The 16,535-nt window shown below is 40.7% G+C and overlaps 1 pseudogene; it reads left to right on the top strand.

The window, feature by feature from the left end:
* Positions 1-778: 778 nt before the first annotated feature.
* On the top strand, positions 779-13,575 carry LOC115358682 (myosin heavy chain, fast skeletal muscle-like; annotated as a pseudogene).
* The last annotated feature ends 2,960 nt before the right edge of the window (positions 13,576-16,535 follow it).

Below are 16,535 nucleotides of genomic sequence, written 5' to 3'. Positions count from 1 at the left end.
GAGCTCAGGAAGGCTCTGCTGTTGTGCCAGAGAGCATTAAAATGATGCATCAGTCACATCTTTGGACTGTATGTCTGTGACCATGGACTTAACCTTGAGCAAAGACAAAGCCTATCAGCTGCTTAGTGTATTTGCAGATGTCAGCATTCAGTGACTAGGAAAATTTTGTGCACAAATGTTTGTCAAAAGGCTGTTTCCACCTTCACAAATAAAGAAATAACTGAAAATTTCCTTGGATCTTATGTTCTACAGCTATTTAGAACAGCCAATAGTTACAGGAATATGAATAGTACTTCTGAAAATCAAGCCAAAACTACTTTCCCCATTCAATATCCAAGACTGTCAGTGATCTAGCATGGAAGGCATCACATAAACCAAGGAGGCTAATATGACAACTAGAGCTAAGAACTGCAATAACAATGCCAGGCATCATGCCCATATAGAGCGAGACATGTGCAGTGGGCCCCCATCACACATTATAAAAGCCGGAGGGAGTGCCTTTTGACGACAGACACCCGGCAAAGGTAAGATGCTCATTTGCTCTGATATATTGAAACTCATTGAACTACACTGATTAAAGCTAGAGTTATACTCATACAGGATGCATTGTAATGTTACAACTTCACAAAAAAGAAAAAAGAAAGGATACACAGTTATATAAAAGCAAAGATATTTTCAGCTTGATTTAAGGTCTATTATATGAGTTAGTTTTTTTTCCTATTCAGCTAATGTTAAAACCCTTTATCGTCCCTGTCATTTGTGAACTCACCATTTTGTCTTGCTTTTCAGATTTCTGCACAGAGTCTGCTAGAGAAAAAACTTCACCTCACCTGGTGCCCTCCAAGGTAAATATGAATTTGTATTTGTTTGGAAAGGTAGCACCAGAGAAGAGAAATACCTTGAAATAGTAAGGCATATATGATGTACATGTTCCCTAAATCCTCATACTTGTGCCAGGCTTTGGTTAAATATTGGTATGCCAACAGTCAGGCTTATGTTTGGACTTTAGGAAACCCTATTTGGCTACAATAGTACCATTAGTTGTTATTTGTGTGTCCATTCTACCTCTATTCCTTTCATCGTGCCACTGGCCCTGGCTTTTTAAATGAATGACTGCTGTGATATTTACTGACTTGCAGAAAAGCTCCATCATGAGTGCAGACGCGGAAATGGAGTGTTTTGGCGCGGCGGCCGCCTTCCTCCGGAAACCGGAGAGGGAGAGGATAGAGGCTCAAAACACCCCGTTTGATGCTAAAACAGCTTACTTTGTGACTGAGCCCGCTGAGATGTACCTCAAGGGGAAACTCATCAAGAGGGAGGGTGGTAAAGCCACCGTGGAGACTCTGTGTGGAAAGGTGAGGGACGCCATTGGTGCATGCATTGCAATAATATTGGTCAAATGGACAACTGGTACTCTATTTATAGATGTGTTGTCTTTGTAGGCAAACTCAGTTAAAAGTAGAGTTAAGTAACTTCGCCCCACCAGAGGATGCTCTTGCTCAATTGCTCCATTGTTAACACAGGGAGGAGCCCAACTACACGGCACCCTGCTCGGCTCAGGCCCTGCTCAGTGCTCACCAGCTTCACTAGATAACCAGTGCCGTGAACAAGAACAGATAAAGAATATAAGCTTTGGAGTAAAAAATGCACTGCTGTAAATAGGGCTGAACAACATATCAATATTATATTGATAATGTGATTTGAGACTAGATATATCTGGGATTTAGATATCGTAATATCGTGATATGGCGCAAGTGTTGTCTTTTCCTGGATTTAAAGGCTGCATTACACTAAAAGTGATGCAGTTTTCTGAACTTAACAGGCTGTTCTAGCCGTACTAATATTTGTCTCTATCTGTTTTGTCATCAAATCCAAAATACGAATGACTGTTTATCAAAAATTTCATATGTAATATCCTTTGCTTTCAAGTCACATGAATTTAGCTGCCAGTGAAATAGTCATTTCACTTTTTCTATGGTTGCAAAGTGCTTGGAAGGCAAGGTCAAGAGATTGAGATGCAAGCATTCCAAGCTGTCGTCTCCAGTGAAAGTTGTTGCTAATTCTGGAGCGAACAATTACTAAAAATGAGCTGAATTGAGTGACTGGCGTATGGGTGCTTGTGGTGCGTTTAAATTGTATATTTGATTAAAGATAAAAAATCATTTGTTTATGATAAAGGTAACCAGTGTGGCTGTCTACTTGATTTTGTTTACATTCAAAATTTCTCATTTGTCCTTGAGGCCTGATGAACATGTATGAATGCATTTCCTCCCCCCAAAAACATTTTTAAAGTCTTATTTTTTTAATATTTGAAAGTCATATCTTAACAATGGCACATGTAATATATCTCCCCCATGCTCATGGCATGCTGGAGGAACATGATATGTAAACAAAACAGGGGCCATGTTTTCCTAGTGTGCACTATAGCGCCACTGGTGGTCACTAACTACATGGGCTACTTTTCATATGATTCCTGTGGATGTATTATTTTTATTCGTAAGTTTAAGTTTCAACACTATATTTTGCGCCTTTAAAAATATTTTTCCAGAAACCGTTTTGCAGAAAAGCATATGTTGTGAAAGGCTAAGATGGGCTGAGCATGTTTTTTTTTTTTTATATTTTCTTTGTGATTAGCCACAAAGATTAATAAATAGTTTCAAACTGAGGTATCACCCTTGTTCCAATCTTATCATTGCAATTACTGACAATCCAGTGTGAATAATAATAATAAGCTGCATCTAGATAACACCAGTCCACTATTATAAATGCACTCCTGACTTCTGTGCCTTTTGCCATGGCAGAGCCTCACTGTGAAGGAGGATGAAATCCACGCCATGAATCCACCAAAGTTTGATAAGATTGAGGATATGGCCATGATGACCCACCTCAATGAGCCTGCTGTGCTGTATAACCTCAAAGAGCGCTATGCAGCATGGATGATCTACGTGAGTTTTGATGAGTGGTGGAATCACAGTTTAATTAATACAGATATGTTAATATTTGGATTTATTGGATTTGTGCAAAACATTGATATAATATGTAAAACATTTCATCAAAATAGAAAATTCTTGCCTCTTTCATAAGGTTTTTTTTTTTTTTTCACATAAATATTCAACATTGTCACAGACCTACTCCGGGTTGTTCTGCGTCACTGTGAACCCATACAAGTGGCTTCCTGTGTACGACTCTCAAGTTGTAACAGCGTACAGAGGCAAAAAGAGGATTGAGGCCCCACCACACATCTTCTCCATCTCTGACAACGCCTATCAGTTCATGCTCCAAGGTATCAATACTTTTTGTATGCTACTATCTGTCCTAAATACTGTAGCTGCACGACAGAAGCCAATCTCTAACAACTCTATACCATTTCATAACTTACAGATAGAGAAAACCAGTCAATTCTCATTACGTAAGTACCATACTCATTTTTTTAAACAACAGGAATACTGTGATACTGGTTATTTTTTGCAATGTGTCTTCATTGACTTACCTCGCCCCCAGTGGAGAATCCGGTGCAGGGAAGACTGTGAACACCAAACGTGTCATCCAGTATTTTGCGACAATCGCAGTGGCTGGAGGAAAGAAAGCAGAGCCAGTTCCTGGAAAAATGCAGGTAAATAACGCACATATATAAAAATATATATAGTAAATAGGTTAAAGAGGAGCAACCTTCTATTCTTGTGTTCTGTTCTTCCATTAAATTATAAAAGCTCAGTCTTTGCCACACTGACATAATGAATATTATCTCTAGGGGTCACTGGAAGATCAAATCATTGCAGCAAATCCCCTGTTAGAGGCTTATGGTAATGCCAAGACTGTGAGGAATGACAACTCCTCTCGTTTTGTAAGTTTACTTCCATTACTCTTTGATTTTAAAACATTTTTGGATTTAATGAGCACAAACATTCACTATAAAATAGCTATAATAAAATTAGAATCTGTCTCTGCTCAGGGAAAGTTCATCAGAATTCACTTTGGAACAACTGGAAAGCTGGCCTCCGCTGATATTGAAACATGTAAGATTTATTGTGATTTTCAACATGTACTGTATTCTCTTGTTCATAGTAGCATCCATTCATTCAGTTATGCTTCATGGGAAATTTTTCATCCCTTAAATCCCACACAGATCTGCTGGAGAAGTCTAGAGTGACGTTCCAGCTGTCTGCTGAGAGAAGCTATCACATCTTCTACCAGCTCATGACTGGCCACAAACCTGAGCTAATAGGTATAAAGTGGATGATGATTCTGTTTTTCTTCAGTCATTCACTATGGCAAATGACTGTAACTGGTATACTGCAGTGTTTCTTCTGTATTCGTTTACAGAAACTACCACCACCACAAGAGAACACTTGAAATCAAAATAAACATTGTAATTGTGTGTTAGAATTATGTAAAAAAAAACAAAAAGTATACTCCAGTGTTTTATGTGATTATATTATGATTAAAAGCATTTTTAGTCCTAGAACCTCAGCTTGAATCTCAACTTAGGCCCAAACACCAGATATGGGACAAATAAGAGAGCTGCTGCTCAAAAGCACCACAGCTGCACAAAAATCATAAAGGAAACACACGATACAGTATATAAATGTATGTTGTTAATCATTTTTTCAGAGGCCCTCCTGATCACCACAAATCCATATGACTACTCCATGGTCAGTCAGGGTGAAATCACTGTCAAGAGTATCAATGATATTGAAGAATTCATTGCTACTGATGTAAGTCTACTGCATGACAATAGCTACCACAAGCCTGGCTTATACAATGCGCCTTTGTCAGAATGCAAAACACTCAGGATTACCTTTGCATGATAGTTGTTGCTGCTTGTAGCAGAAAGTAACACAAGTCACGTTTGATGTTTCATTTATGAAAGCTTGCTCTGTAAATTACAGACTGCCATTGACATCCTGGGCTTCAGTGCGGATGAGAAGATAGGCATCTACAAGCTGACTGGAGCTGTGATGCATCATGGCAACATGAAGTTCAAGCAGAAACAACGTGAAGAGCAGGCCGAGCCTGATGGCACTGAGGGTATGAAACTTACACAGCCATGATCTTCACTGCACTGACACAATTTTTATCACGTGATCAAAAAGTATGGATTCACAGCACATTTTATGAATGTGTACTAGAATTTAATCAAACACTATTTGTGTTTGTTGTTTTAGTGGCAGATAAAATTGCCTACCTCATGGGTCTGAACTCTGCTGACTTGCTTAAAGCACTATGCTACCCAAGAGTGAAGGTTGGGAATGAGTTTGTGACCAAAGGTCAAACTGTGCCTCAGGTAAGATATAATCAGGAACGAAGAAAGAAACAAATAAACACATATAACTGTCCTCCTCTATTTTCAAATGTAAACTACATTTATAATTATTTTCCCTTTCCACCACCTTTTAAGGTGCATAATGCAACCATGGCTCTCTGCAAGTCCGTCTATGAGAAAATGTTCTTGTGGATGGTCGTCAGAATCAATGAGATGCTGGACACAAAGCAGCCCAGAAGCTTCTTCATCGGTGTGCTGGACATTGCTGGCTTTGAAATCTTTGATGTAAGTAAGATTGGATGAATACTACAAAATCTTTGGCAGTTTCATCGAAATATTTAAGTTATGAGAGCCATCAAACCTTGGGTTTGTGGTATGTTCAATCTTGTAGGACAAATACGTGGGATTTATTTTTGAGTGCACAAGTTTAGTTTTGAGTTAGTGCTATTGTAGACCCTAAATTACCTATCTTAATGTCTTTAGTTCAACAGCTTGGAACAGCTGTGCATCAACTTCACCAACGAGAAACTGCAACAGTTTTTCAACCACCACATGTTTGTCCTGGAGCAAGAGGAGTACAAGAAAGAGGGAATTGAGTGGGAGTTCATTGACTTTGGTATGGATCTGGCTGCCTGCATTGAGCTGATTGAGAAGGTAGGTCATGTATAGTGTATTTACAAATGAACATGTGTATTTGTTTGTTTTTTTTCGTTTGTTTGTTTGCTTTTGTGTGTGTGTGTGTGTGTGTGTGTGTGTGTGTGTGTAATAATCATTTTCTTGATGACAGCCAATGGGCATCTTCTCCATCCTTGAAGAGGAGTGCATGTTCCCCAAGGCTTCAGACACAACTTTCAAGAACAAACTGCATGATCAGCATCTTGGCAAGTCTGCATCCTTCCAGAAGCCAAAGCCTGCCAAAGGCAAGGCTGAGGCTCACTTTGCTCTGGTACACTATGCTGGCACTGTGGATTACAATATCACAGGCTGGCTGGACAAGAACAAGGATCCTCTGAATGACTCAGTTGTTCAGCTCTACCAGAAATCCTCAGTTAAACTATTGGCTCATCTTTATGCGACACATGCTTCAGCTGAAGGTAAATGTCATTTAAAAAATTAAAAAATAATAATAATAATAAAAAAAATCAAATCTGCATGTTGATAGTATTTTAGTGCAATTTTTGATGCATTTGCTGATTCCTTGCATAACAGAACAGTGTTTAAAACAAAATGCATTGTTCTTGTTCAGTGTAATAATTAATATTTAACTCTGACAGCTGAAAGCGGTGGCAAAAAGGGCGGCAAGAAGAAGGGAGGTTCTTTTCAGACTGTGTCTGCGCTATTCAGGGTAAGCATTGCAAATATTTGCTTGCTTCATATATTCGAAAATGAATTGCTTCCTGCATGTAACACTATAATATATGCCTACATTTTAATACAGGTAATATTTTCATTATGTACCAATATATGTTTTGCAATATTTCAGGAGAATTTAGGGAAGCTGATGACCAACTTGAGAAGCACTCATCCTCACTTTGTACGCTGCTTGATTCCAAATGAGTCAAAGACTCCAGGTAGGCATGTCACCACAGATCAAGCATCAAGTATTTACAAAAACTGCTGTCATGATGCAAAACTGGACTAAATGTGTATCTTCAAGGTCTCATGGAGAACTTCCTGGTCATCCACCAGCTGAGGTGTAACGGTGTACTGGAAGGTATCAGAATCTGCAGAAAGGGTTTCCCCAGCAGAATCCTCTATGGTGACTTCAAGCAGAGGTAAATTCTACGATTACACACACACACTCTCTTTTTTACAATCCTGCAATCAGTTATTCGTGCAATCATGGTCTGTTACCATCCAATCAGATACAAAGTATTGAATGCCAGTGTCATCCCTGAGGGGCAATTCATTGACAACAAGAAGGCTTCAGAGAAGCTCTTGAGCTCTATTGATGTAGACCACACGCAGTACAAGTTTGGACACACAAAGGTAATCTATATATCTTGAAGAGGGTTAGAAAATGTATTTTTTAAACAGCTAAAGTAACATCAACAGCTAACCTTTAAATTTAAAGTATGCATTTACATTTTTATTTAAATTAACACTGTCTTTTAGGTGTTCTTCAAAGCTGGTCTGCTGGGTCTTCTGGAGGAGATGCGAGATGAAAAACTTGCTACCCTGGTGACGATGACACAGGCTCTTTGCAGAGGTTTCCTTATGAGAAGAGAGTTTGTCAAGATGATGGAGAGGAGGTGCATACTGAGCTTTAATAATCAATGGGCAACTGTATAATGGTGGACTATTTCTTATAATTACTAACCCAAATATTATGTTTCAATATGGAGTCATTGTTTGCTATCCAATACAACATTACAACATTCAAAATAAATGTTTGTTTCCTTCTGTGGCTGTTATTTCCAGGGAGGCAATTTATTCTATTCAGTACAACATTCGCTCATTCATGAATGTCAAAACTTGGCCATGGATGAAACTCTATTTCAAAATCAAGCCTCTTCTCAAGAGTGCAGAGACTGAAAAGGAGATGGCTCAAATGAAAGAAGACTTTGAAAAAACAAAGGAGGAACTAGCGAAGGCTTTGGCAAAGAAGAAAGAACTGGAGGAGAAGATGGTTACTCTCCTACAGGAAAAGAATGATTTGCAGATCCAAATTCAGTCTGTAAGTTAATCTGAGCAAGAGGATTTTTTCACTGATGAGATATTTAAAAATAGCTCTAAATGCCTTCATCTTTCTGTCATTACTACTAAAGGAAGGTGAGAACTTGGCTGATGCAGAGGAAAGGTGTGAGGGGCTCATTAAGAGCAAGATTCAGCTTGAGGCCAAACTCAAAGAGACATCCGAGAGACTGGAGGATGAGGAGGAGGTCAATGCTGAGCTGACTGCAAAGAAGAGGAAGCTGGAGGATGAGTGCTCTGAGCTGAAGAAAGACATTGATGACTTGGAGCTCACCTTGGCCAAAGTGGAGAAGGAAAAACATGCTACTGAGAACAAGGTTGGTGTATCTTTTATAAGTTCAAACTGTTTACTATTTGTAGAATCCTATAACCCATTTTCACAATATGGCCAATACAGGTTAAAAACTTGACAGAGGAAATGGCATCTCAAGATGAGACCATTGCCAAGCTGACTAAGGAGAAGAAAGCCCTCCAAGAGGCCCACCAGCAAACTCTTGATGATCTTCAGGCAGAGGAAGACAAAGTCAACACTCTGACCAAGGCCAAGACAAAGCTAGAGCAGCAAGTTGATGATGTATGAGCAATAATGATATGTTGTGAAATGAGTCTGATTAAAAAATGAAGACGTAACTAATACTCAGTGTCTGTTAAAACAGCTGGAAGGTTCTTTGGAGCAAGAAAAGAAACTTCGGATGGACCTTGAGCGAGCCAAAAGAAAGCTCGAAGGAGACTTGAAACTGGCCCATGAATCCATAATGGATCTGGAGAATGACAAGCAGCAGTCCGATGAGAAAATCAAAAAGTATGTGATCATTAATTGATGACATCTTAATCTTCATATCTTAATCTTCACTTACATAGTACATATATATGCAACAGGTTTGAGACCTTTTAGTCTGTTTTCTCCAGAGATAGCCAGAGTGAAATCTTCTAACTAATAATCCTATGAGAATATCTGTTTGTGACAGTCACAATGGGAAGACAGTCAGTCTGGCTGTTCAGAGGCTGAAGCTTTCTATGGTTAAAAGAAGATCAAGCCACTTGAAAGCCAGCTGGATTATATTCTCTATAAATTGAGGAGACAGGCTGAGTGAATAGAAAATCTTACCCCTTTGTTGCTCTCATGACAACACATGAAAAATGAATGTTGAACATGCTACTGAACTGTTTTCCTAAACAGGAAGGACTTTGAAACAAGCCAGCTCCTTAGCAGGATTGAGGATGAACAATCACTTTCTGCTCAGCTTCAGAAAAAGATCAAAGAACTTCAGGTTGGTTCAATGCAAAGCATGTTTGGCAGCACCCCACTAATGTCGGATGATCATGTAGTGCAAATGCATCTACATTGTTTATCTGTTGTTCTTAAACTTCTGAATATCAGGCCCGTATTGAGGAGCTGGAGGAAGAGATTGAAGCTGAACGTGCTGCTCGGGCCAAGGTGGAGAAGCAGAGGGCTGATCTCTCCAGGGAACTTGAGGAGATCAGTGAGAGGCTTGAGGAAGCAGGTGGAGCAACGGCTGTTCAGATTGAGATGAACAAGAAGCGCGAGGCTGAGTTCCAGAAGCTGCGCCGGACTTGAAGAGTCCACCCTGCAGCATGAGGCCACTGCAGCAGCTCTCCGCAAGAAGCAGGCTGACAGTGTGGCTGAACTGGGAGAACAGATAGACAACCTTCAGCGTGTCAAACAGAAGCTGGAGAAAGAAAAAAGTGAATATAAGATGGAGATTGACGACCTCAGTAGCAATATGGAGGCCATCGCAAAAGCTAAGGTAATGTAAAATGTAATGTAATATTGAGAAAGCTGTTTCATAACTGTCTTTTAAAAATGTCTGTGCTATTAGTTTTGGACTACCTTGCATCAGCTAAACTTACGTAAATTTCAGGGTAATCTTGAGAAAATGTGCCGTACTCTCGAGGATCAACTAAGTGAGCTGAAGACCAAAAATGATGAACATGTGCGACAACTGAATGATACTGGGGCACAAAAGGCAAGACTGCAAACAGAAAATAGTGAGTACTGTATGTTTGTGCTTGCTCCATGTAAACCTGTCTATTATACTAATTGCAGTGGCATATTTACAAAATGTACATTGAGGCACTTAATTATCACTGTGGCATGTCTCCTCAAACTCAAATAACTGCTCAAGCTCTGAAATCCACAGATCTATGTTGTGACAAATTTATGTGCTGTCGGCAGCACAGCACATAGCAGATATGTTTGGAATGGAAAATTAGTCTTGAATGATGTGAGACATCAATAATTGTACGTGTCTTCTTAGGTGAAATCAGCCGCCAGTTGGAGGAGAAAGAAGCCCTTATATCCCAGCTGACAAGGGGCAAGCAGGCTTACACCCAGCAGATTGAAGAACTGAAGAGACACATTGAAGAGGAAGTTAAAGTATGTGAGCAGTTCAGAATTTTAAGTTAAATAGTTTTTATTTATAAATGTGTGCATGTGGCTGTCCTAGTGGCTCAGGAATCTACAGTTCCTGAAACGCAGTGTCTTGGATTTAATCAAACCAAGAATTCCAACCTTCACTGCATGTCATACCCATCTCTCCCAAACTTTCCTGTCTCTGTCTGCTTTGAAAAATCAGTTGAAAAGGTGGACATCAAAAACAATCCTTAATATATGTATGTATATTTCTTTGAAAGGCCAAGAATGCCCTGGCTCACGCTGTTCAAGCAGCTCGTCATGACTGTGACCTGCTCAGAGAGCAGTATGAGGAGGAGCAGGAAGCCAAGAGCGAGCTGCAGCGAGGAATGTCCAAGGCCAACAGCGAGGTGGCTCAGTGGAGGAGTAAATATGAAACTGATGCTATCCAGCGCACTGAGGAGCTTGAGGAAGCAAAGTAATGGACACATCTGAACTCAAACTGGTTCCAGATGTGTTGATTCTGTGAACTGTCTTTATTCAAATGTGTCTGGTTTTGCAGGAAGAAGCTTGCCCAACGTCTACAGGATGCAGAGGAATCAATTGAGGCTGTGAACGCAAAATGTGCCTCTCTGGAAAAGACAAAACAGAGACTTCAGGGTGAAGTAGAGGACCTGATGATCGATGTGGAGAGAGCTAACGCTCTGGCTGCTAACCTTGACAAGAAGCAAAGGAACTTTGACAAGGTCAGGCTTTGATTTAAGCCTTGAGTACTGAGATGAAGACCTTAGACAGAGATGAGATACATGTTCTTTCATTATGATTTCAGGTTCTTGCAGAATGGAAGCAGAAATATGAGGAGAGCCAGGCAGAGCTGGAGGGAGCTCAGAAAGAGGCTCGTTCCCTCAGCACTGAGCTGTTCAAGATGAAGAACTCATATGAGGAAACTCTGGACCACCTGGAGACCTTGAAGAGAGAGAACAAGAATCTGCAACGTAAGCAAACTTTTGAGAATCCCAAATATTTTGATGGACCATGGACATAGGATTGGTTTTGCATGCAGAGAAATAACACTGATATCTTTTATTTTTAAAGAGGAGATCTCCGACCTAACTGAGCAAATTGGTGAGAGTGGAAAGACCATACATGAATTGGAGAAAGGGAAAAAGACTGTGGAGACTGAAAAGTCAGAACTCCAGACCTCTCTTGAGGAGGCTGAGGTACTGTTTGACAAAATACTTCTAATTCAGTTCAATTTATGTGATGTTGGAGCAACATAATATATTCCTATTCCTGTTTTCAAGGCTACTCTGGAGCATGAGGAATCCAAGATTCTCCGTGTTCAGCTGGAACTCACCCAAGTCAAAAGTGAAATTGACAGGAAAATTGCAGAGAAGGATGAGGAGATAGAGCAGATCAAGAGGAACAGCCAGAGAGTGATGGAGTCCATGCAGACCACTTTGGATGCAGAGGTCAGGAGCAGGAATGATGCCCTGAGAATCAAGAAGAAGATGGAGGGAGACCTCAATGAGATGGAGATTCAGCTGAGTCATGCCAACCGCCAGGCCGTTGAAGCCCAGAAACAGCTGCGAAATGTCCAGGGACAACTGAAGGTACATATAAATGAGTATCACGAATACATCTGGAGGGGGTCAAACATACATCCTTAAGTACATTTCATACTGTGCTCAATTTAGGATGCCCAACTGCACCTTGATGATGCCCTAAGAGTTCAGGAGGACATGAAAGAGCAGGTTGCCATGGTGGAGCGCAGAAACAACCTGATGACGGCTGAAATCGAGGAGCTGAGAGCTGCCCTGGAGCAGACAGAGAGATGCCGCAAAGTGGCTGAACAGGAGCTGGTTGATGCCAGTGAGCGTGTGGGGCTGCTGCACTCCCAGGTAAAATATCAAAAAGTCCACACAGTGACATGTGAAACACCTACAAAATGAAATTTATCTAATCAAAATTATTATTTGTTTAGAATACCAGCCTCATCAACACCAAGAAGAAGCTGGAGGCTGACCTTATTCAGGTCCAAGGTGAAGTGGAAGATTGTGTCCAGGAAGCAAGAAATGCTGAAGATAAGGCCAAGAAGGCCATCACTGATGTGAGTCAGGACTGGTTTAAGTGCCTGTTTAGTTTCCTTATGCTACTGTGTGTTTCTTTTAGTTGCTGTGAGAATGACATGGCGGTACTCATGGTTGCCATATTTTAGGCTGCCATGATGGCTGAAGAGTTGAAGAAGGAGCAGGACACAAGTGCCCATTTGGAGAGGATGAAGAAGAACCTGGAGGTCACAGTCAAGGACCTGCAGCACCGTCTGGATGAGGCTGAGAATCTGGCCATGAAGGGAGGCAAGAAGCAGCTCCAGAAACTGGAGGCTAGGGTATGAGTCATTAAGACCAAACTATTCATACTTACTGTAAACTCATTGGAAATATTTTGCATCTTAAAGTATATGCTTTCTTTTTCATTCAAGGTTCGTGAATTGGAGGGTGAAGTTGATGCTGAACAGAGGCGTGCTGCTGAGGCCATCAAGGGTGTGCGTAAATATGAGCGGAGAGTAAAGGAGCTCACCTACCAGGTAGTGTACTATTTTAGATAATCATTATATGGGCTAAGGACAACTGTAAGATTAGGTTTATCTCCAGTTGTAATGGTATATGATTTCTGATGTACAACAGACTGAGGAGGACAAGAAGAATGTCGCCAGACTCCAGGATCTGGTTGACAAGCTGCAGCTGAAAGTGAAGGCCTACAAGAGACAGTCTGAAGAGGCCGTGAGTGCACTTAATTCTCACTTAACAATGACATCATGAACACATCGTTCTGTCCATGTTTTCTAATGTTTATATGGACCATTACATAGGAGGAGCAGGCCAACACTCACCTGTCCAGGTACAGGAAGGTTCAGCACGAAATGGAGGAAGCTCAGGAACGCGCTGACATCGCCGAATCCCAGGTCAACAAGCTGAGGGCAAAGAGTCGGGAAATTGGAAAGGTAACATCAGCACAGAACTATCTGATAAGAAACTCATTTTAAATCAATCTTGTCATTCAATTTGTTATGTAATTTCAAATGATCTGACAGATATTTGGTGTTTTATCATTCCAGAGCAAGGAAGCTGAGGAGTAAAGAAATCAACATCACATACTAACAAGGAGTCATACAATATGAATATCTTGTTACATGTTCCCTGCAGCATGTTATACATGTGATCTCTGAAGCCATTAAATTTAGTTCCTTGCACCCTGTCTGTGTCTATCATTTCATTTATAGATCACTGACTGATTAATAATATTATTTCAGTTGCAATCCTACTGTTTCCAAGCTTTCTTGGACTTGAAAAATATGCATTACTCCCAAAGTCATTGAGAACAAGCACATACACAAACAGACATGGGCCAGAAATCAAACATAGAACTAGATGAGCACAAGCTCATCTAGGACAAATTGTTTTTAACATATGGAAAAGTAGCAACTACACCACAAAGATTTTTTTTTTTTTGCCATATGAATCCACAAGTAAAATGAAAATATCAAATACCAACTATTCCACTGATTCAAATCAAATCAGAAGAAACACAAGTGTGGAAATGTGTTCACATTTTTAGTGATAGAGTTGGAAAATGTAACTGTTGATCTTACAGGACTTTCAGAATAGTTATTAACATATGCAATGGTTTGGTGACAACAGTAAGGTGGATGAAACACAACACAGAGTGAACAGATGACATAAGGTGCAATAAACCAAAATGTTTCATCTCATTTTTCATCAATTTTGTGTTTTGGACATATGCAGTCTTTGTTTTTACGTCTTCCATGCATCAAATTGGACACCACTGCGTTCATTTTGCCTGTATGTACCATTATGGTGGATGCTGATCCCAAAGACTGACACACCCTCTAGATCTGTCTCTACACATAAACTTCAAAAAACAGGCCTATCAAATAGAAGTTTGTTTGCTGTGTAAAAAGTCCAAAAGATTACTACAACTAAGACTAGAGACCTGCTGCTGATAGCAATTTGGATAACCTAAACTTCTGAAAACTTTACATGCCCCATTTAAATTTAAATTTAATAAGGACCAAATCCAATGATCTGATGCTTTACATACATACATACATACATTTAGATGTCCTGCTTCTCTGGACACAGTTCTTTTTCATTTTACATTCTACATGTGATTTTGAACAGAGGTTTGCAGGACACGGGAACTCTACAATGTTCCTTTCTGTCAAATTCTCCAGTGAAACAAATGTCTGTCTACGGCTTAATCCAAGACAGTGATGCCGGCCCCTGGTCTACAGTTCTATCAGTAATCCCAGTAAGTTCACTGGTTTAGGTCAATGACTCAGGCAAACACTGGTCACTTCTTTTCTAATTTGGCACATAGCTAGTTACAGGTGTGTCTATGGCCATGTGTTTAGGCTATCCATCCAGCTTCCATACACACTTATTCCCATTCAGAGTCATGGAGGAAACTGGAGGCTGCTAGCACATCACAGCCACATAGGTCAGTGGTTCTCAACCTTTCTTTGGCCAATGCCCTCCTATCCATTATCTAGGTACCTTACTGGCCGCCATCAAATGAAGGCTAATTGTCTTCCAAGAATATTAATCTTGCTTATCATTCAGTGTTAGGCTATATCATTGAAATCACTGATATCATTGAAAAAGCCAAATAACAGATTTGACTTCACTGGACAGTTGAAATATCATTAACATTAGTTTCCCAGGGAGCAAAAAAGCCATGCAAATAGAAATTATATTTATGAGTGTTGCAACAGTGAAATTGGCATTCAAACTTTAATTAGGTCTTGTTATTGATCACAAACAGTGGCCAATCAGAAATGCCAAACAAGAGGCACTCTTATTAACTGTTGCAGCAGAAAACGAGAGTAGTCTGCCAAGGAAAAAGTCTGAGGCTACTTGGAAAAAAATCTGAAGGATATGCGCTGCAGGCTATCCTATATTCTTCTTTTTTCGGATCCCCATTAGCTACCACTAAGGTAGCAGCTACTCTTCCTGGGGTCCATTTATATAAAAGCACACACTATAAAAGCACCACTCTATAAAAGCAAGGCCTACATCCCGCTCGCCCTCTTACCTTTGAACGCCTCAGAGTGGTCAGATAGTGACGGTCATCTTCGGTCTCACAGATCTGCACATTCACAACTTATGATCTGTTTCGACCTCACTCTGACCATCACTACAGTCATGGGATGCCTCACACCAAAAGCATTGCGAGGAACAGAAGAATCTAATTGTCCAAACCTCACTGGCAAAAGACATCAGATCTGCCGTGCTTACTGGTGTTGAACAGGTCACATCTAACACGGGCTGGCCCCAGTGCTGTCCATGATGCTACTGCCTGTTCTACAGGTGGCATGTCGCCTCAAACAGTTTCCACTGGGTATTAGCCAACCACCTACAACTTGTTTTGAATTAAGGTTTATGAGATTTTTTTTCTATGCTGTCCTCAGCATTGAAGTGTAATCTGCCAGTGGAATGCAAGGTGGGGCATTAGTCTGAGATACACCCTCCAAGACAGCTCCTGCAGGAACTGGGTCAGACATGGTGGGCTGCAGACAGACAGTTTTTGCTCCACTAAATGCATTATCTAAAAAGAGTGTTTGTGGAAGACTCCCCACCACTGCTGATTCCTCATCCACCTTGGCAGTATCTGAACGGGGATCCCAGTGCATTTTCCCTTCTGAGTGATGCACACCATCAATCAGAAAGAAGGGAGCAAAAAGAGACAGCACATCAGCATCATCCGTGTCGGCCTCCCCAACATGACTCTGAGGATTAGGCAAAGTGACACAGCCCTGCCCAGAGGGAGGGACAATGAAGGGAGAGGAATGATGACCCTCAAATCTATCTAGAGTTACACTCTCAATAGCAGTCAGAACCTGAAGCTGAATGTTTGAGCTGTCACTCTCTGGTGCTGGAGAAGGCGTCAGATATTTAGTAGTTTCAAGCTCATCCTCACAGCTTGATCTGTGAGGGGAATACTGATGACAGTCATGCAAGTGCTCCCGAGAGCGCTTACAACCATACCTGTCTGGACAGCATTCCCTCTCTCTACCCTGCTCAGGCACAGAGCTGCACAGTCTGGTAACAAGGCGAAGTTTCTCCTTTCTAAACAGATCACAAGCTGCACTGCAGAGATGATCCACGTCCTCCCTCAGATGAA

The sequence above is a fragment of the Myripristis murdjan genome, chromosome 5, assembly GCF_902150065.1.
Source record: "Myripristis murdjan chromosome 5, fMyrMur1.1, whole genome shotgun sequence".
Classification (NCBI taxonomy): Eukaryota; Metazoa; Chordata; class Actinopteri; order Holocentriformes; family Holocentridae; genus Myripristis; species Myripristis murdjan.
Note: the sequence above shows the minus strand (reverse complement) of the source record. Positions and strands in the feature narration are given on the sequence as shown.